We start from the raw sequence: 23,465 nt of genomic DNA, 5'->3' as shown, positions 1-23,465 counted from the left end.
TCACCCCCTCTAAAGGAAACCACCATAAAAAACTGCTCCAAAGCCAATTTTGGGTTTCTAAAAACAGAGGTGGCTAATTTCACGACACCCATGCAAATGGAAAATAGGTGCATGACTGCTAAATCATACACCAGTGCACTGTATGAGCACATACACAAGTGCATGAAACGGGCCATACCAAACAGAACCAAGGTGCTCTCCTCCAAAAAAAGGAAGCCAATCTGGTGGTCCCCCACCATAAACAAACTCTACAAAAGAAGGAAAAAACGGTTGCAGAAAAGGGTGAATTCCCAAGACTGGAAACACTCCCTTGTTAGCCTCAGCAAAAAACTCAGATCCATCATCAAATCCTCTAAAGCTAGCTACAAAAAAAAAAAATTGCTGCAGATTCTAAAGACATCCACAAGGCATTCTATAGTTATGTCAAGAATCTATATGGCAATATTCAAATCTGCTCTGAGTTACTGCACAATGGCAATACATATACAGAACCAACTGATATTGCCAAAATATTGGCCAACAGGTTCAGTGTGAACTTTACCCACCTTTCACCCCCTAAAGGGCCTATCACAATACCTGAGGAATGCCAAGTCCCTATTATCACAGTTACACCAGTAAAAACTGCACTGTCCAAAGCCAAGAATACAGCTTCCATGGGACCTGATAAGATCCCTGGCTGTGTTCTACATGAATTACAAACTGAACTGGCACCACACCTGAGTACCCTGTTCAATCATTACCTAATTTCAGGCTTTGTTCCTACTGAATGGTGCACTGCTATGATCATCCCACTCCACAAAGGGGGAGCGACTACAGACCCTGGGAACTACGCCCCATTAGTCTGACGAGTCTGATATGCAAGGCTATGGAATGTATCATCATGGACCTTATAAATAAGGACATAGGGAAACTCCAAAATCTGGACCCCATGCAGTAAGGGTTTTTGAAAGGTAGATCATGCCTGCTCAACCTGATAGATGTCTTCTTGTCTGTCACCAGAGCTGTGGATGAGGGCAAGGCAGTTCACACACCCTACCTAGATCTTGCCAAGGCCTTCAACACCATCCTTCACTCAGGAATCATAGATAGACTCCCTAAACTAGGCATAAATCCCTATGTCATAAGATGGGTTGCCAACTAGCACACTGATAGAACCCACACTGTGAAAGTAGCGGACTCCAGATCTGACTACTGACCAGTTACAAGTGGTGTCCCACAGGGATCAGTCCTAGGTCCTCTCCTGTTTGGCATACACTTCTCTGAAGTTCAAGTCAACACAAAGGGACTTTGGTTGACTAAGTTCACAGATGATTGCAAACTGGGAGCCATTATTGATTCTCCAACTGATGTAGACATTCTACAAAAAGGCCTCACTGACATCAATGACTGGTGCCAGAACCATGGGCTTAAGCTCAATGCCAAAAAGTGCATTGTCATTCCCTTTGGGAAAGATTCAGTGCACATGAACTACCACATAGGTAGTAGTCCACTAAACACCGAAGGTGTGATAAGAGACCTTGGGACACAGGTTGACAGCAACCTCTCCTTTGATAACCACATTGCCACTGTAGTCGGAAAGTCCTTCTTTGTGGCACATCTCATTGCAAAACGTTTCTCATCCAGGAACAAAGATGTTATAATCCCTCTCTACTCGTCCCTCATTAGACCTATTATAGAATACAATGCCCCATTTGGTATGTGCCTCACTAGACACCTACAACAACTGCAAAGGCCACAAAAATACCTCACTAAGAGGATCTTAGGCCTTAGACACATGCCCTATATGGACAGATTAAAAAAAAACTCCAACTATGTTCTGTCTCTTATTGCCTACATAGAGGCGATCTCTACTTGACCTACAAAGCCATGTCTGACCCAGAGCTGCTAGATATTCTACACCTAAATCCCAATCCCTCTGTGCCACACACATCAGGGACCTAATCCTCATTACCACAATAAACAGAACATGCTGGAGAGACAGGTTCCTAACCCAGAGACTTCCCATACTCTGGAACAAACTTCTCATTCACTTCAAGAAGAGAACTTTACTGGCCCTCTTTAAGAGAAATCTTAACGTGGATGGGTGGATGGGCAATAAGAAGTTCACCCCGGGGATCACGTCAGTGGCCTTGCTTGATAGGGCCACTGGGAACTAACTTTGGGTGGCATGATGCCAGGGAATCTTCTTGTGCTAGGCTTATATAGGCTCCAGGGCCGTTAGCCTAGTACACACCTATGAACCTATGTGGCACTGTTGTTAAATCATGAGCACAATGTGATCATGTGCATGTGCCATTGCTATAAATCATGAGCACAATGTGATCATGTGCATGTGGCACTGTTATTAAATCATGAGCACGGTGTGATCATGTGCATGTGCCATTGTGATAAATCATGAGCACAGTGTGATCATGTGCATGTGCCATTGTGATAAATCATGAGCACAATGTGATCATATGGATGTGGCACTGTTATAAACCATGAGCACAGTGTGTCATCAGATCTGAAGAACAATTATGAGGAGCCATTTGTAAAGGATCATGAAGTGCACTTCATGGAAATGGAACCACCATGTATTGACCAAGGCAATGGTCAATTAGTTGTGCAGCTCTAGGAAATGCATTTAAATTGTGCAGTACAAACTGTGCAGCAACAAATGCATGCCGAATCATAGCATGAAACATCAAGAATTGATTCCACTGAGTTTCCACAGTGACAAAGAATGAGGGCTAAGATTAGTCAAATTGTGCACATTCATACCTCTCAACCTCTCACAGAAAAATATCTGGACACTTTTTAAATATTGCACTTACAAACTTAGAAAATTAATAGAATAATAAGCTTTGCATTAGCATGAATTTTTTTGAAGGGTATGAAGTCTGAAACTGAAATGTCTTTCATTATTTTCTGACTTCAACCCTCAGTGATTTACCACTGATTTGTCAGAAAACAACAATTTTATGAGAAATAGGCCAAAAACATGAGGCAAAAATCTGGACATTCTGCAAAAATCTGTACAGTTGAATCCACGTTGGGTAGGAGCTTGCCACACTGGAAGTCAGAAGAAGAAGGCATAATCTGTGGCTCAGGAGTATCCTGGAGGGCAGAGAAAGGCTTGACTGTGTGGAATTTCTAAAAAATAAGTTACTGCAGTAGACAGACTTGTCCTCAAAGAGGTTGTTGGAAGGCGTATAGTTTGCCATTGTCTGAGGCATGCAGGCCATACATTCAGCCAAGGGTGTTGTTCGTCCTGGAATAAAAAGGATAAGGTTTTGTCTCCACTGTGGCAACCTGGGAAGAAAACATCGATGGAATAAGGGACAGTACTGATGGATCATCAATTCTCTAAAACTTCCATGCAATAAAGAACTGTTTTTGGATGACATTAAATAATTTAGATGGCATAACTTAAGGTATAAGGTGTCAATCTCAATAGTGTTAACTTTTTTTTCCTATCACAAATGCAAATGTTTACCTTGTTTCAGTCTATGGTGGATAATCTGCCTTGGTTACCATCTACATTACTGTTTAATTAGGGAGTATTCAGATACTTGGAAAGGTAATCATTTTTCTGAAATTTTTGGACTGAGAGAAAGAGACTGGTTAAGTAAAAAGTGAGTTTGTTGTTTTCAGTTGTGTTATGTACTTTGGCTGTTATGTTATGAGAGTAAAGACTTAGAATGGCCAGGTGAGAGAATTTTAAACATTGATGTTATTGCTTAGAGGATCTTTCATAGGCACCTATTAATATAAAGGTCATTTCAGTAATGAATCTGGGAGATGAAACTTATTTGAACTTCCACATTATATGACACTTAACTATGCTTGCTTTGTGCTTTGGTGAGTGGTTAAGTGGTAACATTTGTGGAGCAGCATGACCACACATCAACATACTAGACATTCTGTTGCCCTTGTTGATTGTGAAGAACTCTCGGTTATGCCTGATTATGCTGTTTAGCAGTAGTGACTAAGGGCTTAAGTCATTGCCGTAGCACGAGCCAGCCTCAGTGCAAGTCAAGCTCCATATCCTAAAAGGCTTTAACTTATTACTTAATTGGAATGTTGTTCCATTTTTGATTAGTTGAATACAAACATGTCACTATTTCTAACAATGGAGAGTGTTGTTTCCTAAAGTAACACAGAATGTGTTATAGTTATTGTCACATACATTTCTGGCTGCCTGAATTTAAGGCATTTTTATAAGCAGTTGGCTGTCATTTTGTAGAGGTTCATAGATACGTACTAGGCTAGCTGCCCTTCCAGGCCATTTTACGCTTAGCCAGTTTCCCTTTCAAAGGTGAGAATCAAAATATGTGACTTGTTTCTGTGAGGTAAACACCTTAAACATTATACCAGCCCCCACCTATCACATATGTTTTATCTTATGAGAGTACTGATGTAACATTTTGTGAATATTATTTGAACATTTTGTGGTTGTTATGCTAGGAGTGGCTTTGCCAAGTTCCTTTGATTCATGTGATTTAAAAAATGTGTTACACTAAACTGTGAAATTCCATTTTAGAAGCATGTAATATTGTTAAAATGTGTCAAGTTTTCAAGATTTCTTTTATAGTTATGTTGCCATTCTGCTGGAAATTTCTTTCAAAGGCTAATGGTATATACCAGACTTGTGTATTTTTGCTTGTGAGTTAAGTTTTTATCAATATTTCCAAGCTAACCTTCATGAGGACTTATTAGGGGATGGAATTTCTGGGTAGGTGGAAATGTTCAAGTAAGCTGCACATTAGACAAAAAAATAAGAGAATTTACATGGTATATATATATACACACACACACACACACACACACACACACACACACACACACACACACACACACACACACACACACACACACCTCTCCCTCCCTCTAATATGGTCTTAAGTGCACTTAGATTAGACTATGACATTAATGCTTATTAAAAAATGAACTAAATGTAGATTGACACACTATTGACATGCTAACTGCGAATAAATGTTTTCCCAAATGGATAATAATGTGCACAAATCACCCAGTAAAAGACAAGTCTTCTATTTCATAGTTGCATGCTAAGCTCCCATGAAGTAAGTTCTGAAAAAACGGTCTAAATGTATATTGACGCTCTATTAAAAAACAAATGTTTTCAAGCAGCTGATAATGTACAGATATCGTCCAGAAGCTGACATGAAGTAAAGACTGAAAAAAGACAAGCAGCCACCATTTTTTCAACTTGCCAGTCATGTCTGTTAGCAAGCACGATGTAAAAAAAAAGTAAAAAGTTAAATAATAAGAAAAGAAAAACACTGAATTAGCAAAAGTAACTGCAATAGCAGTTACAATGACTTGCCAATTTACTTGCCCTTCAATAAGTGTGGCTTAAAAGAACTCATGTTTACTGAGGTGAAAAAATAAGTCAAAAAATAAAATTGTAAGTTTGTGTGTATGTGTGTGTGTAAGAGAGACTGAACAAAGGAGAGAGAAAGAGAATGCACATACCTCTCACTGTTTTTGTTCAACCCCTCGCTGGTTAGATCTGACCATAAACAAATCACTTTGGATATCCATATTCCGCCCCCACCCCCGGACAAGAAAGCCACCATGAAAAACGTTTCAAAAGCAAACTTCACTTAACTGAAGTCCTAGGTGGAAAGTTTCAAAGCCCCCATGCTGAAGGATAACACTGTCCAAGCTGCAAAATCCTTTACTAATGCATTCTACAGGCAGCTACAAGAATGCATGGATCGTGCCATCCCAAACAAAAACAAGACTCACTCCTCCAAGAAAAGGAAACTGGTCTGGTGGACTCCTGCCATAAAGAAGCTATACAATAGAAGGGGAAAGTAGTACAGAAAAGAGTAAAATCCCAAGAAGGGAAGACATCCCTGATCAGTATCAGCAAGAAACTATGATCCTTCATAAAATCATCCAAGGCGAGCTTTGAAAGAAAAATTGCCAAGGACTCCAAAGATGACCACAAGGCATTCTTTAGCTATGTCAAGAATCTAAGTGGCAATGCTCAGATCTGCTCGGAGTTAGTGCAGAATGGCACAAAATACACTGAACTGACCGATATCGCCAACATCCTGGCAGACAGGTTCAGTGCAAACTTCACCCCCTTCTCACCCCCAAAAGGGCCCATAACCATACCAGAAGAATGTAGAGTCCCTGAAATCACAGACACTCAGGTTAAAACAGCCCTCTCCAAAGCCAAAAACACAGCATCAGTGGGACCGGATGGTGTCCCAGACTGCATCCTACACGAGCTCAAAGACGAACTAACCCCTCATCTAAACACACTGTTCAAACTCAGCCTCTCTACCAGCTACATACCCATAGAGTGGCGCACAGCAACAGTTATTCCGTTCCACAAAGGTGGAGCCACAACAGACCCCAGGAACTATCGCTCTATAAGCCTGACTAGCTTGGTCTGCAAAGCTATGGTGCGCATCATCATGGAACTCATTAACAGAGACATTGGGAACCTCCAAACACTGAACCCTACCCAGTTTGGCTTTGTTAAGGGCAGATCATGCCTCCTAAACCTGGTGGACTTCTTTGAGACAGTTACCAAGGCTATAGATGAGGGAAAGGTGGTACACACAGCCTACCTAGACCTCACTAAGGCCTTTGTCACCATTCCCCACTCTGGTATTATAGACAAGCTCACCAGCCTGAACATAAACCCCTACATCGCAAGATGGGTTCCCAACTGGCTCATGGACAGAACCCACATGGTGACAGTTGTTGGAGCTAAGTCCGGCTTTAAACCGGTTACAAGTGGTGTTCCCCAGGGCTCATTCCTAGGACCCCTCCTGTTCGGCATATACTTCTCAGAGGTACAGGCAAGCACAGGAGGACTATGGCTGACCAAGTTTGCAGATGACTGCAAACTAGGAGCTATAATTGACTCTCCGGCTGAATAGACATCCTCCACAGGAGTCTCACTGAGATGGATACCTGGTGTCAAAATCATGGCCTCAAGCTAAATGCCAAAAAGTGCATAGTCATCCCCTTTGGAAAAAACAAAGTACCCACAAACTACCACATAGGTGTCAGTCTCCTAAATAAGAATATATAATAAGGGATCTGGTGACCCAAGTAGATAGTAATCTCACCTTTGATAATCACATTGCCAAAGTGGTTAGAAAATCCTTCTACGTGGCCCACCTAATCACAAAAGGGTTCGCGTCCAGATCAAAAGAGGTCATTTTGCCCCTCTACTCATCACTCATCAGGCCTATCTTAGAGTATAACGCCCCATTTGGGATGTACCGTACAAGACACCTGCAACAGCTGGAAAGACCACAAAAGTACCTCACCAAGAGGATCAATGGCCTCAAACAGATGCCCTATGCAGTTCAACTGAAGAAACTCCAGTTGTACTCTGTTGCATACCACCTACTCAGAGGTGATCTCTGCCTGACATACAAAGCCATGTCCAACCCAGAATTGATGGACATGCTCTACCTAAAGAAAACCTTATCCACTCGAGCCACACGCTCTAGGGATCTAAACCTCACCACAACAATAAATAGGACGTGCTGGAGGGATAGATTCCTGTCCCAGAGACTTCCCATGCTTTGGAACAAAATCCCAATCTACATTAGACAGAGCTCCTCACTAACACTCTTCAAAAGAAACCTTGACCAGTCGATGGGAAACAGAAAGTTTACCTTGGGGATCACTTCAGTGGCTCTGCTGGACAGAGGCACAGGGAACTAATCTAAGGGGACAGCGAAAGCCAACACATTCTGACTAGGCTTATAAATGCCTTTGGGCAGATAGCCTAGTACCCACCTATGAACCTATCATTTAGTTCTGAGGGGGTGATGACCCACATTTGGATCGCTCCTCTGTACTTTTGCTCTACTACTACAGATGTCATAAGTATGGGATTATGTCACATGGCAGAGTCATGTTTAATGTAGTATGTTGTCTCTTTAAATTTGTTTACAGTTACCTAATGTGTGATTGTGGTTTTTTTACCATGTTGATAGATTTTGTGGGGATCAATATTTCTGGTTTGCGAATAAGAAGAACACTGTCATTTAATCAGAGATTTTTCTGGTCTTACAGTCAGATTTGGTGAACAGTATTAAGACTCAAGGCATATTCTGTCACAAGTTTATTTATAGCAGCTGAAGTATTTTCATTATTTTAATAGTGATACTCGTATGACACAGTCTGACTGAAGTAGCCAAAGGAAGGCAGGCACAGTGTAGCAACCAAGGACTTCTTTATTAAAAACAACAATAGTCCTTGGTTGGTACACTGTGCCTGCCTTCCTTTGGCTACTGGTTTTTGTGGTTCGACTGTTTCCAGTCCGACTCTGCAACAGCACATGTAGGTGTTGGTAATAAAGCAGGTACAGCTACAGGGCTTACTGAGATTAGGTGTAGGTACTGGAATGTGAGAGGAAATAACACAAGACACAGTTTACTGACTGTTTGAGTTGTTAAATCAGAAAAAAGACTGGGTCATCTTCCTGGAGGAGATGAAACTAAAAAAGGGAAAATGGGGTATCTTGAGTAAGTGATGGAAGGGATGAATTGTCATCAGTAGCATAAATCTGACAAGCAGGGGTGCGTCTATTTTGATAGCAGAAACCATTAATTAGATCCAAGAGTGTGTGAGAATAGACACTGCAGGCAGGTAGATGATTCTTAAGGTAAAAGTAAAGGCTAAATATCTATTACTTAAAAATGTTTTTGGCCATATGGACAGTAATTAATAGCAGGTATATTCAGGAAAATCTGATACAAATGGGTACAACATCACTGTCTTTTGTGTTAGTTCAAGAATTAAATATTCCCTTAAACCTAATGCTGTTAGAGTGGCTCTGGGAAATATCAGATTTCAAATAATACACAAGCATTACAAGAATTCTTATCTGACTTGCATCTTTGTGATGTCTGAGGATACTTCACCCCAGCAACTATGGACTTCTCCTTTTATGTACCAGCAGCCACTGTGGCCAGCTTGATTATTTTTTATGTTTGTGCTAGCGTATCATCTCAAGTGTTAGATTCATATATTTCACCTCCCCCCCCCCTTCATAGTTATGTTATAATGTATTTAAATGAGAAAGGCTTGCCTTTTTTTGTCCAGAAATAGAGACTGGACCCTCTGCTGCTGAGCAGCAGTGAAACGGGGGCTATGCAGATATTTTGGTGGGAGTGTAAAGCTCGTTCTGACTCTCTTTTTTTCTGAATAGTAGTTGTTTAAAATTAACTTAAAATACACAATGATCTTACTTAAGAAAAAGAAAAAAGAAGAGGAGGGAATTGCAGCTTATGAAGCTCAATTAAGGATGCCGACTGTTTTATATAAACACTCCAGCTGTCAGAATGGACAAATCCCTGCTCATACTAAATTGTTAAAACAGAAATGCAACACATTGCAAATTTGCTCAATCCAAGAAAGCTATTTGAGAATAAAAAACATTCCACTGGGCTAAAGGTATTTGGTACTAGATGGTAAACTTACTGAAAGGAGGAGAGAAGCAGCCAATATAAACATACAAGATGATCAGGGACTTGAATCTCTTCATATATTAAGGTTCTCTGGTGACATACTTACTAAAATGTGTGGTGGAGAGTCAGGAAGAGATGGAGGGCATTAAATCCTTTTTAGAAACAATGCAATTACCTGAAATTGAGGTTGTATGAAAGGACACGCTAATAATGCCAACTAAAAATGAAGCCCAGCAGATTATAGCTGCTTTGGCCTCTGGTAAAACTCTGAGCCCACATGCGCTGTCAATGGATTTATATAAAAAGTGCTGCAAAGAAATCCGTCTACCCTTGTAACAGTTGTTTAGCTGGGCAGTTGAACTTGGCTACCCTCCCTGTTCTAGCTATCTCACAAAAGTATGACTATTTTTAAAACCCAAGAAAAATATGGGTTACCTTTTTACCTACCTCCCTATTTTTTGGTTGCAAATGGCATGTATGATCTATGCCAAGGTGGTGGCAAGGTGACTTGAACAAATTCTACCAACATGAAAAAGCTTTTTAAAGGGCAGTCAAGAAGGCCCAGATTTGTTACGTGTATAGCAACATGTTCTGCTATTAAATAAACAGTGTCAAGATCCCTGGACTTGCATAAAGCATTTGATATATTAACCTGATAATTTCTATGGAAATTTGGAGTACCAGATGATTTATTAAAATGTGTCAAGTGTTAAACTGCATAATCCTGCAGGTGTACGTGGTCATTAATGGGCTGAAATCTCCTATTTTTTCATTGCAGAGAAGCACTAGACTAGGACGCTTAATCCTGCCCCTTCTTTTCATCTTAGCTATTGAAACTCTCACCCACTGCCTTCACCAGACATCTCCTAATCAGATGCACCTACATCAGTTCTACATGGTTTTTGGACAATGATGTACTTTGGCTTGCTAATTCTAGTGTGGATCTTCAAGGAGTGCTACATATACTATCAACTGTTTGGACTGTTTCAGGATTGCAGGTTAACAGGAGCAAATCTGTTACTGTACTGTTGAACTCCAGTGGTGTAGCTAATATGGAGGAGTTAACTGCTTATAGAATGCCTGTTGTTGATCAAATCTCCTCTTTAGGGAACAATTTTTAAAGTGATCATAGTCAGATTATAGATAACAATTCTAATTCCTTTCTAAATAAATTGTCCTTAACACTTTCAAAGTAGAAGAAATGTATGCTCCCCTTTCTGGCACCAATTACTGCTATAAAATGATTACCTTACCAAAATTCCTCATTCTTCTAAGACATCTGCCTCAAATCACCTACGTAGTTCAAAATAGAGCACAAACAAATGTTTGCAGACCTAGTCTGGGAAGGCCACCAGCCCAGAGGGTCCTATGTACACCTACAACAAAGTGGCTTTGCTCAGTTTCCTTCATTAAGTATATGCCACTACCTGTATGCAAGCCCTATAAGTCAGAACAAACCCTGCACCCATTTGCTTTCAGCTTGAACTATGAGCCATGCATTCTTTAAATAGCTCGTATGAATTCCAGGGCAAAGGAAGGGATTGGGATCCAGGAGGTCTGGGCATAAAAGTCAAGTTAATGTTCAATGGAGGGAGTGGTCTGAGGAACAAGATTTCATCAGGGTGAACAAAACATACAAAGTGGAGCGTCAACACATTTTTGGAGATAACTAGATAACACAAGGGTTACATACCTAGGTTGAGTTTCTTAACGGACTTAATGGACTGCAATCTCCCAATTTCTGTAGTTTCCAGAAAGTCTTGATAAGAAAAGTACAGAAAATTTTAGTTTTTAGACAGTATCTACAACTTAGGGTCAATTTCTTTAAAATGAACCACAAAAAGAGGTTGTTGATAGCACTTTATGTCCTCTTTATAGATGAAGACTGAACTGAGGCTTTTGTGAGAAAGGAGTTTTATCTTGCTGTTCTGCATATTTACAGAGAGAGAGAGCGATGAAGGGCATTAAGGATCTAACCAAGGCAGGCTGGAAAAAATGTTGGGAGGCCCAATTGAGGAAACATTCTGGTGCAAGGTCACAAAAAACTTGTTTGTGTTTAGGTTGCTTCATTTTTGGCCTTCTTCAGACTTAAGGTTGTACATCACTGGCAGTAGCCCCCTCACTCATAGTCCTTGAGATTAAAGTTCAGCAATGGTGTGTGTGGAGGTGTCATATCCCTAGGCTGGACTATTACCCCATGATTTGCACTTGTATTATAAGTTAACAGTTTTGGAGCAAGGTTATTGAAGTGGCTGACTTGGTGATAAAATTATCACTTCCAGATGTCACGCACCCATTTTGTCTGGTAATTTGGGTTTTGTGAGAACATCCAGACTTTGCACAGCAATACCTTAATATGGTCAAAAATGTTAGGTGCCATAGCATGTGCTATATATACATTTATAAGCTGGAAAAAAGAACCTTCATTAAATTATCTTAATAAGCTCACTGTATACCTGAATAGACTATGAGCTCATATGAAAGACAATAAATATGTTCAGACTTTAAGTGAATGTATATCAATTTTCTTATATTGTTTCCCTAACAAGGTTTGACTAATCGTACATAATATTAGTTCTGTGCCCTCTTTTTTTTCCTATTGATTTATATATTGTTAAAGTCTTCTTCCTGGTGATATTCCTCTATCACATGGAAACTGGTTTATTGATGTCTGTACTAATGCATTTTTATAGGTAATAAAAAAATTTGGATGGTCCTTGCAAATGTTATGCAAGTATGTTCCTGATGATGCTGCATGAGGAGTTTTATTTTTTCTTTATTTCTGTACAGTAGTATTAGTAATAGTATTAGTGATAGGAGCAGTGGATCAGTGATACTGTTTTTTAAAGAAAACCAGAAACATTATTTCCTTAGAAATGGATCCAGTTCTTGACCAGTAATGTTATTCAACTCAGTAACACCTGTTCAAACCAAGCTATTCCTTTGACATTCTAAGAATGCTCAGAAGATATAAACATCCCTGCTTTTCCTCTTTAAACAGATTGAAGAGGATGATAGGACATGAAATTGCAGGACAACTTCCTGGACCTTCAGAAGAATGTTGAATTGATACTAAGGCATCACATCCTCATGCCTGTAAACCCAACAAGCAGTGTTTATTAAGCACCCAAAAAGATTTGGAAATGTTCAGTCAATGGCTGCAAGGTTAAAATCAAAGATGAAATTAAGTGCCCCTCCAACAGCCCACCATCCTCAGTTCCTATACAATTTTCTACCGCTCCTTACATTCTGCCTTCCCAGAGGGTCTCTGAAGAATCTCCGTACAAGGAAGTTAAGATTTGCACTGTTGGGAAGCTCTTATGTGGTATTACTAATGTGGCTAAAGGGTCATTACTCAGTCCCTGGAATATTGCCTGTGGCTGCACTTGTCATTGTTTACCACTGACCAATATCTTAAATCTACTGCTCAGCAGTCCACCCCTCCTCTACTTTAAGCATACCCCTGCAGTTTCCTTGTAATGTGCAAAGCAGTGTAAATTACCTGTAAAGCTAAAATGCATGTGGGGTATCGTGGTTCATTGTGCTAAGGTAGTTGCTGCAGTACAAGAAACTGGAGTAGAGACATTTAACAGGAGCTCCTCGGTTTTCTGTGATTTGGCATCGTCTGATGCAAAGGTCCACCCACTGAAACCAAATCTTGCATGTTATCAAAAAGAGATTGAATAGAATTTGTATTTTCATTTACACCAGCCAGATTGAGAGAAATAAAGTAGTATTCCTCTCAGTGGGCACACCTTCTATCAAAACTACCAACATGAGGGTGAAATATGAAGGAAACTAATAGTGTAACTAAAGCTTATAGGAAAAGAGACTAGACCACTAGGGTAAATTTTGAGATATTATTACAAAATTCCCATTTATTAAGCAAGAAAATTAATTGAGAAAAACAAATCAAAATATAAGACATCTCAAAAAAAAAAAAAAACTGTCATCAAAGTAGGTGTTAGTCATGCTTTCCCTGTCACCAAGAGCAGCACTGGGTTATAAAGATTATCTTTTTATTATAATTTTTATATTTATAATTTTTATAATCTTTATATTATAAATGCACTTGCTTTTAGTCCTTTTTAATTTAATTGCATTTTTAAACTGTGTTTGGTCTAATATTTCTACATACTCAAGTGTGCTAGCTTGCACTGCATGTGAATTGGTTTTTACTACTGTTTTTGCTACTTTTCTATAAAAAAAAAAAAAAACTGTAAGCCTGTTTCCTACCTTTCCTGTAACTAGTGTTTCAGATGCAGATATGCTGTATCCAGGACTGTATGTAAGCTTCTGAGCCCCCCAAGCCTTTCTGTGTTGGAGGGAAGCCTTCTAGCTTATCAGTGGGAGTGGTAACCACTATGTAACCTGTCTACCACATAAGAAATGGTTCTGGCCCAGAAATTGTAGTTATTGGCCGTTTGGGCAATCTCTTCAATCTCTCTAAACTTTCTGATTTGAAAGCCTGCATTTGCACTTGTTTCTGTCCTGTAACTCATCTAGTGCAGATACAGATTCTTAGTTTTAGCACTTACATTTGCTTATTCATGCTCAGCACTTGTTCAGAACTTGCAAGCACTAAATAAGCTGCTAATTACTATAGCACTCAATCTTCCTCATTACCTAGAGGAAAACAGTTTTTGTACTTGCTTTTCTCACTTGCTTAGAGAAAAACAGCTCTTGTATACACTTTCCTCACTTATCTAGAGGAAAATAGTTTTTTATTCAGGCATGCCCAAAGGTCAGCTCTCAGTGTTATCTCCTGTCTATCTGATGAATCTGGGCATCTTGGGGCAATGTAGAAATTGCCTCATGTACACAGACAACCCTCTCCTCCTACCACCCAACACTGCAACCTGTGAGAGATGGACTTATCTAGCCAAACTGGAGGTAAAGCTCTCTCCAACCAAAACTGAAATTGACAGTCATGAGGAGAAGGTAAATATTTGCACCACACCACACTCATCACATAGTCTCACTAAATCTACACCACCAAAAGCCACACATAGTAACACAAAAGCATTTGCGGAGGCTCTCAATAATAATCTGTCTAAGCAACAGAGACCTCCAAAGCAGAAACGCAAGCAACCTCCATCCCCCAACACAACCCAAATGACACATAGCCCACAGACTTGGTGTGCCACTCAACCACAGCCAATAAGGCAAAACAATGTACCCAACACACTAGTCATAGTTGACTCTATAGTCAGGCGCACTGATGTCCCACTCACCTGGCTAAACAAGGAGAAGGTTACTGTCAGCTGCCTGTCGGGTGCCAGGATCTGCCACACAACCCACACACTCAGGTCACTCCACAACAAGTACAAATATGACTCTGTCATTGTCCATGTTGGTGTGAAGGACCTGAGACGTACCTCCCTGGACTATATGAAAAGAGACATGGAAGAGGTGTCCGATCTTGTAGCCCAGGCAGGTATGACCCTAGCCCTGAGTAGCATTCTGCCATCGCCCCGAATGATACCACAGTACAAGGACAAAATGATTGACTTCAACAATTGGCTAAGCTTCTGGTGTCATTCTAAGGTGATCCAGTATCTGTCTGTTTGGGATGACATGGTCGACAGACCACGATGCTTTGCCACAAATGGCCTGCACCTGTCGCCCCTGGAATTCCGGATACTGGCTAAGGCTCTTGCTGCCCCTATAGTGCCTTTTTTAGGCAAGGTTCAAATAAATTCACCACCGTAACAGGAACAGGCAAGCAAAAACCGAGGGTAATGCTAGTCAATGCTAGAAGTCTAAATCTCAAAATGCACTCACTTGAGGCACTCCTTAAAATGGAGAACATCGATATCTGTGCAGTGACTGAGACCTGGTTCAAGCCTCCAGAGAGCACCCCTGCACTACCAGGCAATGACTCATACCACACTTTTCGGCCATGTAACCTGGACCAAAACAGCAAAGGCAGAGGTGTGTCCATATTCATTAAGGATATCCACACCTCCAGGCTAGTTACTCAGCATAATGCATCCGAGGTTATCCAAGTGCAACTAACTCTGGGTAAAACTCAAATCCAAACTGTAGCTTGCTACAGATCCCCCACCATGTCCCAGGATTCCCACTCCTCTTTTACTGATGTACTGGAAAATATTAGGGTTCAACCAAACACCCTAATAATGGGTGAATTCAACTACCCCACCATTAACTGGGAAAACTACTCGTGTACCAACTCCTTAGCTCAACGCTTTCTGGAATTCATAAACTCCAATGCCCTGGATCAACTTATCCACACCCCCACCAGGGACAACAATATCCTAGACCTAGTCATTACCAACATGAGTGACCAGTGTTCCACACCTGAAGTCAACTCCTCGTTGGTCCAATCCAACCATAAGCTAATCACCCTTGATATTCACATCCTGCTCCCACCTCCATTAAGGAAACCATGGTAAAAAATGTCTCCAAAGCCAACTTCATGATTCTTAAGACAGAAGTGGTGAACTTCATGACACCCATGCAGATGGACAATACAGTTACAACTGCTGAATCCTTCACAAATGCACTCTATAAGCACTTACATGAGTGTATGGATCATGCCATCCCAAACATAACCAAGACGCTATCCTCCAAAAAAGGAAGCCAATCTGGTGGTCCCCTGCCATAAACAAACTGTGCAACAGAAGGAAGAAACTGTTGCAAAAGAGAGTAAAATCTCATGAGTGGAGGAGCTCTCTGGTCAGCATCAGTAAGAAGCTGAGATCCCTTATAAGATCCTCCAAAGCTAGCTATGAAAACAGAATTGCCACTAATTCTAAGGACAACCACAAAGCATTCTATAGCTATATCAAGAATCTCAATGGCAACGCCCAGATCTGCTCTGAGTTACAGCACAATGGCACGGAAATTACAGAACCAACTGATATTGCCAACATCCGGGCAGATAGGTTCAGTGCTAACTTTACCCCCCTCACCCCCTAAAGGGCCCATATCTATACAGGAAGAATGCAGAGTCCCTGTAATCACAACTATGCAGGTAAAAGCTGCACTCTCTAAAGCCAAAAACACAGCATCCATGGGACCGGACAACATCCCAGGCCGCGTTTTACATGAACTTCAGAATGAACTGGCTCCCCACTTGAGCACCATGTTCAATAATAGCCTCACATTAGGCTTTGTGCCCACTGAATGGTGCACAGCAACAGTTATCCCACTCCACAAAGGGGGAGCCACCACTGATCCCGGGAACTATCGACCTATTAGCCTCACGAGCCTGATCTGCAAGGCCATGGAATGTATCATCATGGAGCTCATAAACTAAGACATTGGTAACCTCCAAACTCTGGATCCCACCCAGTTTGGGTTTGTGAAAGGCAGATCATGCCTCCTGAACTTGATTAACTTCTTTGAGGCAGTCAACAAAGCCGTAGATGAGGGTAAGGTGGTTCACACAGCCTATCTTGACCTAGCCAAGGCTTTCGACACCATCCCCCATTCTGGAATTATAGCTAAACTCACTAAACTAGGTATAAATCCCTATGTCACAAGATGGGATGCCAACTGGCTCACTGACAGAACCCACAATGTAAAGGTTGCAGACTCTGACCTCAAAGCAGTGACAAGTGGAGTACCACAGGGTTCTGTCCTGGGACCTCTCCTGTTTGGTATCTACTTCTCTGAATTACAGGCTAACACAGAAGGCCTGTGGCTAACAAAGTTCACAGATGACTGCAAATTAGGAGCCATAGTCAAGTCCCCAAATGATGTGGGCATCCTACAGAAGGGCTTTGCTGTGACAGATGCCTGGTGTCAGAGCCATGACCTCAAGCTCAATGCCAAAAAGTGCAGTGTCATCCCCTTTGGTAAAAACTCTGTACCCATGAACTACCATATAGGCAGCAATCTATTTATTACCAAATGTGTGATAAGAGACCTTGCGACCCAGGTGGACAGTAGTCTCTCCTTTGACAGTCACATCGCCACAGAAGTCAGGAAATCCTTCTACATGACACACCTCATCATAAAAGGGTTCTCATCCAGGAAAAAAGAGATCATTGTTCCCCTCTACTCGAAACTCATTGGACCCATTATAGAGTACAACACCCCTTTTGGAATGTACTTCACAAGACATCTGCAGCAGCTGAAAAGGCCACAGAAGTACCTCACAAAGAGGATTACTGGCCTCAAACAAATGCCCTACACTGACCGCCTCAAAAAACTCCAGCTTTACTCAGTAGCATATTGCCTACTCCGAGGTGATCTCTGTCTAACATATAAAGCTATGTCAAACCCAGAGCTGTTGGACATGCTACAGCTAAAGAAATTCCAATCCCTCCGAGCTACATGCTCTAGGGACCTAAACCTTGTCACCACAATAAACAGGACATGTTGGAGGGATAGATTCCTGTCCCAGAAACTTCCCATACTCTGGAACAGGCTACCCATCTATGTCAAGAAAAGTTCTTCATTAGCACTCTTCAATAAAAAATCTTGTTGAGTGGATGGGAAATAGGAAATACATCCCAGGGATCACTTCTGTGTCTCTGCTCGACAGTGGCAGGGAAATAACTTTCTTGGGTGGCGTAAGCCAGGGAACCTTGTTGGCTAGGCTTACTTAGGCCCTTGGGCAGATAGCCTAGCACCTACCTATGAACCTATTATTGTAACTGGTGCATTAGAAAAAATAAGGAGCTTCAGGTTGTGATCTTTCCTCGTGAAACTGAAGGTGATACCATTAAGGTGTTCTCTTCGTTTAGTCTGTTTTTAAAGAACAAGTGGTTAATTTAGCTTCTATTAAAGATATTAAGCAGCATTACGATCCTACAAAGAACTTGGCACTCTTCTGTCACCTCTTCTTCCCTAGAAAGTGAGGGCTACATATTTTTTGATGCCAAGGTACGTGAGGTGAGGAATAGTGCTAAAGAATAAATCGTGAGAGCTGCATGACTCCTTGCTGAGAGACAGATTTGTGACATAAAAATGACAAGCTGGGAAGGGAAGCAACTTTTGTCAGTCTGACTGAACCCTTCAGAAAGCTGTGAACATGTACGGCAGAATACTTAGCTTGTGTACAAGTGAAGGAGACATCTGATGATTTGAATTTGTTTAAAATGAAAGTTCATAGGTTCATAGGTTGGTACTAGGCTATCAGCCCTAGGGCCTATACAAGCCTAGCCATAACAATTCCCTGGCTATTTCTTCCCACACTATTTATTTCCCTGGACCCCTGTCTAGCAGAGCGACTGACGTGATCCCTTGGGTAAATTTCCTTTCTCCCATCCAATCATCAAGGTTCTTTTTGAAGAGGGCCAAAGAGGCACTCTGCTTGACATGTATGGGCAGTCTATTCCAGAGTCTGGGGATTCTCTGGGTCAGGAACCTATCCCTCCAGCATGTTTTGTTTATTGTGATGACAAGATTTAGATCCCTGGAGCATGTGGCTCTGAGGGATTTGGATTTCTTTAAGTGTAGCATGTCCAACAGCTCTGGGCTTGACATGGCCTTGTATGTTAAGCAGAGATCAACTCGGAGTAGACGATATGCGACAGAGTATAAGTGGAGTTTTTTTAGATGGTCAGCATAGGGCATCTGCTTTAAGCCTGTGATTCTTTTAGTGAGGTATTTCTTCGGCCTTTCCAGTTGTTGCAGATGTCTTGAGAGGTACATACCAAATGGGGCATTGTATTCTATAATGGGTCTAATGAGGGATGAGTACAGTGGGACAATGACCTCCTTTTTTCTGGATGAAAAGCCCTTAGTGATGAGGTGTGCCACATAGAAGGATTTCCTTACTGTTGTGGCGATGTGGTTAGTGAAGGTGAGACCACTGTCCACCTGTGTCCCTAAGTCTCTTATCACACTTTCGGTGTTTAGTGTACTGCCACCTATGTGGTAATTCACAGGTACATGTTAAAAATAAAAAGCATCCATTTGAATAGACACTTTCTTGTATATGGTTGTGCTTATCTGCCTAGTTAGAAACAATATATGTGTAGTTAAAAATAAAAATAATTCGGTTCAATGGTCATTGTTTTGTTCAAAGTGTGCTCATCTACTTGATAAGAAGCCATCTCTTGCCAAGAAAAGAGAAATAAGTAACTGTGTACTGCTTAATTACTTCTCAATAATGTTAAAAATTAAAAGGACAATAGGTCAGAAAAAAAATTTTTCTAGGTGACGAATGCAGAAAAAAACAGTACATTATATAGTCACTGACTGAGATAGTTCTAAGGCAGACTAAGATATATATATATATAATATTTTGTGAATGTAACTGATGTATTGACGTTGTGTATAATGTGCCTTCACAAGTGGTAGAAATCCAGTAGTGTTGTCATTTCTAAATGCAATTGGATTGAAAAAAATGATTATATATGCCAAGCCATACATTTAGAGGCAACCCTCTGTCAGCCTAGCCCAAGTCCAATAAAAACAGCAGGTAGACCCATGGCCAGGCTGCTAGTAGAAAACATTGTATCACCATGAAACCAGATCATTGTCATTACCAGCTTGGCTTCTGACTATGTTTATGTTTAAATTTAGTTACATGGACCCTCCCCCCCATGCAGACTTGCAGTTAAATCCTGCATTTATCCATTTCTGTCTCTTAGGACCAAGGTACTCTTTCTCCAGATATGCCTGCCTCTGGATTCGCTATACTGGTAATGGGTTACAGCAAAATTGCATCATGTCCTTCAGTCTGAGAAATGAAAAAAAGACTACATTAGATTCAGAATTAATCTTTCAATTAATCTAAAAATCTCACTGCTTTGCTTTGATGATAATGGCTAAACCAAGGATGCATAACAGAGAGTTGTCCTGTTGTGCACCTCTTTACATAAAGTGAAACAATATATCTTTGTATTACTTGTATGTTTAATAACAATATTTGTCTATATGACATGCCACAAACTGGATCTTTTATATTGTTTCAGTATGGAGGCTCTCATTGCATATGTCAGTTATGAGGAAAACATTTTATTTTTCTCATTAATAAAAAAAATAACATTAATAATAAAATAACCTGTTGAAATAGGTTATAAATCCCCCACTAACCCCTGTATATTTATTTTCCTTCATTTTATGTTTTTAGGCTATTTCTACATTATTTTTAGACTTTAATACATTTTTAATATCAAGTAGACAATTTGTTCTCTGTGTCAGATACACATTTTTCTTATATGATGGAATCTGAATCTTTTATATGAGTTGATCTTGGAGTAATAATTTGTATCTATTTTCCAGTCTATGCAGACATTTTTGGAATTGGAGGGTGATTGCCATTTTGCATTAGCTGAGGCTATTGAAATTTTGTAATACAAGATCACACTAGATCAAGAAGTTTAGTTTTTACTTTTATACAGTTAGTATATCATAAATTAAATCTTTTATTTTAATTAATTTGTCATCCTGGTCTTTTAATTTGACACTAAGTAGTGATTCTGCCATCCAAATATGCCTCCACTAAATCCCATATATTTATCTACTCACTTATTGTCATTTAGGGACTGAATGTTTTGTAACTTGTTAATGCTAAAATCTTTCATCTTTGTCATATGATCATATTTTAACTATAAATACTTTCTTGTAATTTATGGTTAATCTGAATGTAAGTTCATCATAGGATCATAGAATCATAGGAAGTTACTAGGTTAATGGCCCTGGGGCCCTTATAAGCCTAGTCAAGAGTTTATACCCAAAGAAACCTCAGTCTGCACCTGTTGCTCTGTCAATAAGAGACATGTGGAATCCCTGGGACAAATGTGCGGTTTCCCAAACACTTATCAAGGTTGTGCTTGATGAGGATCAGTGAGGTACTCTGTTTAATGTGTACGTACGTGAAGTCTGTTCCAGAGACTAGGCAGCCTGTGTGAGATAAACCTGTCTCTTCAGCAGGTTTTGTTGCTGTTGCATATTAGATTCTGGTCTTTTGAATGGGTAATGCACAAGGAGTTAGACTTACAGATATAGAGCATCTGTTGTAGGGCAGGATCTGAAATTGCCTTGCAGGCAAGACACAGATCACCCCTGAGTAATCTGTACAATACCAAGTAGAGTGATAGTGATTTGAGCCTGTCCCCACAGGACAGGTGTTAGAGGCCATGGAGACTCTTTATGAGGTATTTCTTTTTTTTCATATCTTTATTTTCTTTTTATTTCATTAACAATATGTTTGATGTAAAACCAAGCAACACTTCAAATGAAGCAAAAACCAAGAAAATAAAATAAAAAATCCAAACTTATACTTGGAACCACCGGTTTAATAGGACGCAGCACAAAATCCCAATGACTAAGTGCTTTCACCATAACAATGGCTTCATTAGAGTACTGTTGGATAGTACAAACATTTAAATGACATAAAAACTCTATTACCCAGCCAATTAGCATTCAATGACATCATCACAGCACATTTAAATTTAAACAAACAGATGACAAACTGTAGTACAAAATATTATCTACTCAAAGTCTAAAATATATAATATGTAAAAAAATACTTTTTACTAAAAGATGCTAAAAAATTAAACCTATACTTATATTAAGCGTGAACATAGATCTTGAAAGTGTACAAGACTGTTTTATGTACAAAAAAAATGTGAAACGCGTTCATATCCTAGTTGCTTTAGTCTTAAGCATAGGGAGAATAGCAATACTGTCATTAAGTCCTGGTGGATGAGTGACATTTAATCTGAGTTGCTATATAGTCTCCAAATTTTCCACCTTGAGCTTTAAATCACCTCCTCTTTCATTGCATTTCACCCTGTTTATAACAAAAAAATTTTTTTTTGAAATTGGCACAGTTTAAACTATATCTATACAATGCGTTCGGCATCTTTAATTCTTATGGCCCTGACATGTTCAGCTATTCTCTCCCTCAATTTACGTACAGTTTTACCAACGTAATAATTTGTGCAACTGGTGCAGGTTGCCACCTACACTAACATATTAATGTTGCAACAACACCTACCCGGGCAAGCTAATGTTCGATTGTACCCAGTGACAGACACATAAGGGCCATCATTGATGTACTTACATGCCTTGCACGCTCCACATTTGTACATTCCAGAAATCAAGGATTTTTGGAGGGATTTTCCATAATATCTTTTACAATCCTCCTTCGACTATACACTATCCTTGGTTTGGGTCCTAAGATCTCCTTACATGCATCTGTGAGACCCAAATGCCATGCATTGTTGAACACTGAAACAATGTCCTGAGCCAAATGATTGTACCTAAGAACATTACAGCAGAAGCATCAACAGAATCTTGAAGAGGCTTCACAGGAAGCCCTGCACCAAGAATAGGTTGGTAAAGGGTGTTCCTTTTCTTCAAAATTTCATGCTTAATCCTCAAAATTAGTTTTAAGGGGTAACCCCTATCTGTGAGCATAACCACAAGTTTGAACAGCTCTTGCTTGAATATGTCAGGGTTACTCACCAACCTGGACAGCCTAACCATTTGCCCTTTGATGATACCTTTCTTCTGATGGTAAGAGTGAAAACTGCTATAATGGAGCATTGAATTGGAAAAGGTTTTCTTCCTGTGGGTGCTACTTTCCAAAACTGTACAATCAAATTTAAGATTAATGTCTAAGTAATTAATTTCACTTAGATGCCAGGAGTGAGTAAACCTGAAAAAAGTAGTGGTACTATTGGCAAACTCAAGGAACTCATTGGCTTCCTGATCATTTCCCTTCCATAGAATGAAAATATCGTCCAAAAATCTGTTATACAACAGAATTTTGGACATAAACCTAGAGTTGAAGACAAAACTTTCTTCTCAAAACAGGAGTACTAAGTTGGCAAAAACTGAGGCACATTTTGCTCCCATAGCTACTCTGGCTGTTTGTTGATAAATGTTCCCCTTCGAAGAGCAAGAAATTATTCCTTAGGACAATTTCCAATAATTGAATTTAGTCCTGTTACAGGTTTTACTATTCAATAGACCTTTCCTAAAGTAGTCCAAACCCTCTTCATGGGGTTTTTGTTGTGTCTTTCGGCTTTTCCCGGTTAGGGGTATTATAGTAAAAAGATGACATCAATAGTGAGGAAAGAA

The sequence above is a fragment of the Protopterus annectens genome, chromosome 1.part2 (genome assembly GCF_019279795.1).
Source record: "Protopterus annectens isolate FY-2018-M chromosome 1.part2, PAN1.0, whole genome shotgun sequence".
Taxonomy (NCBI): domain Eukaryota; kingdom Metazoa; phylum Chordata; order Ceratodontiformes; family Protopteridae; genus Protopterus; species Protopterus annectens.
This window is presented reverse-complemented; position numbering follows the sequence as displayed.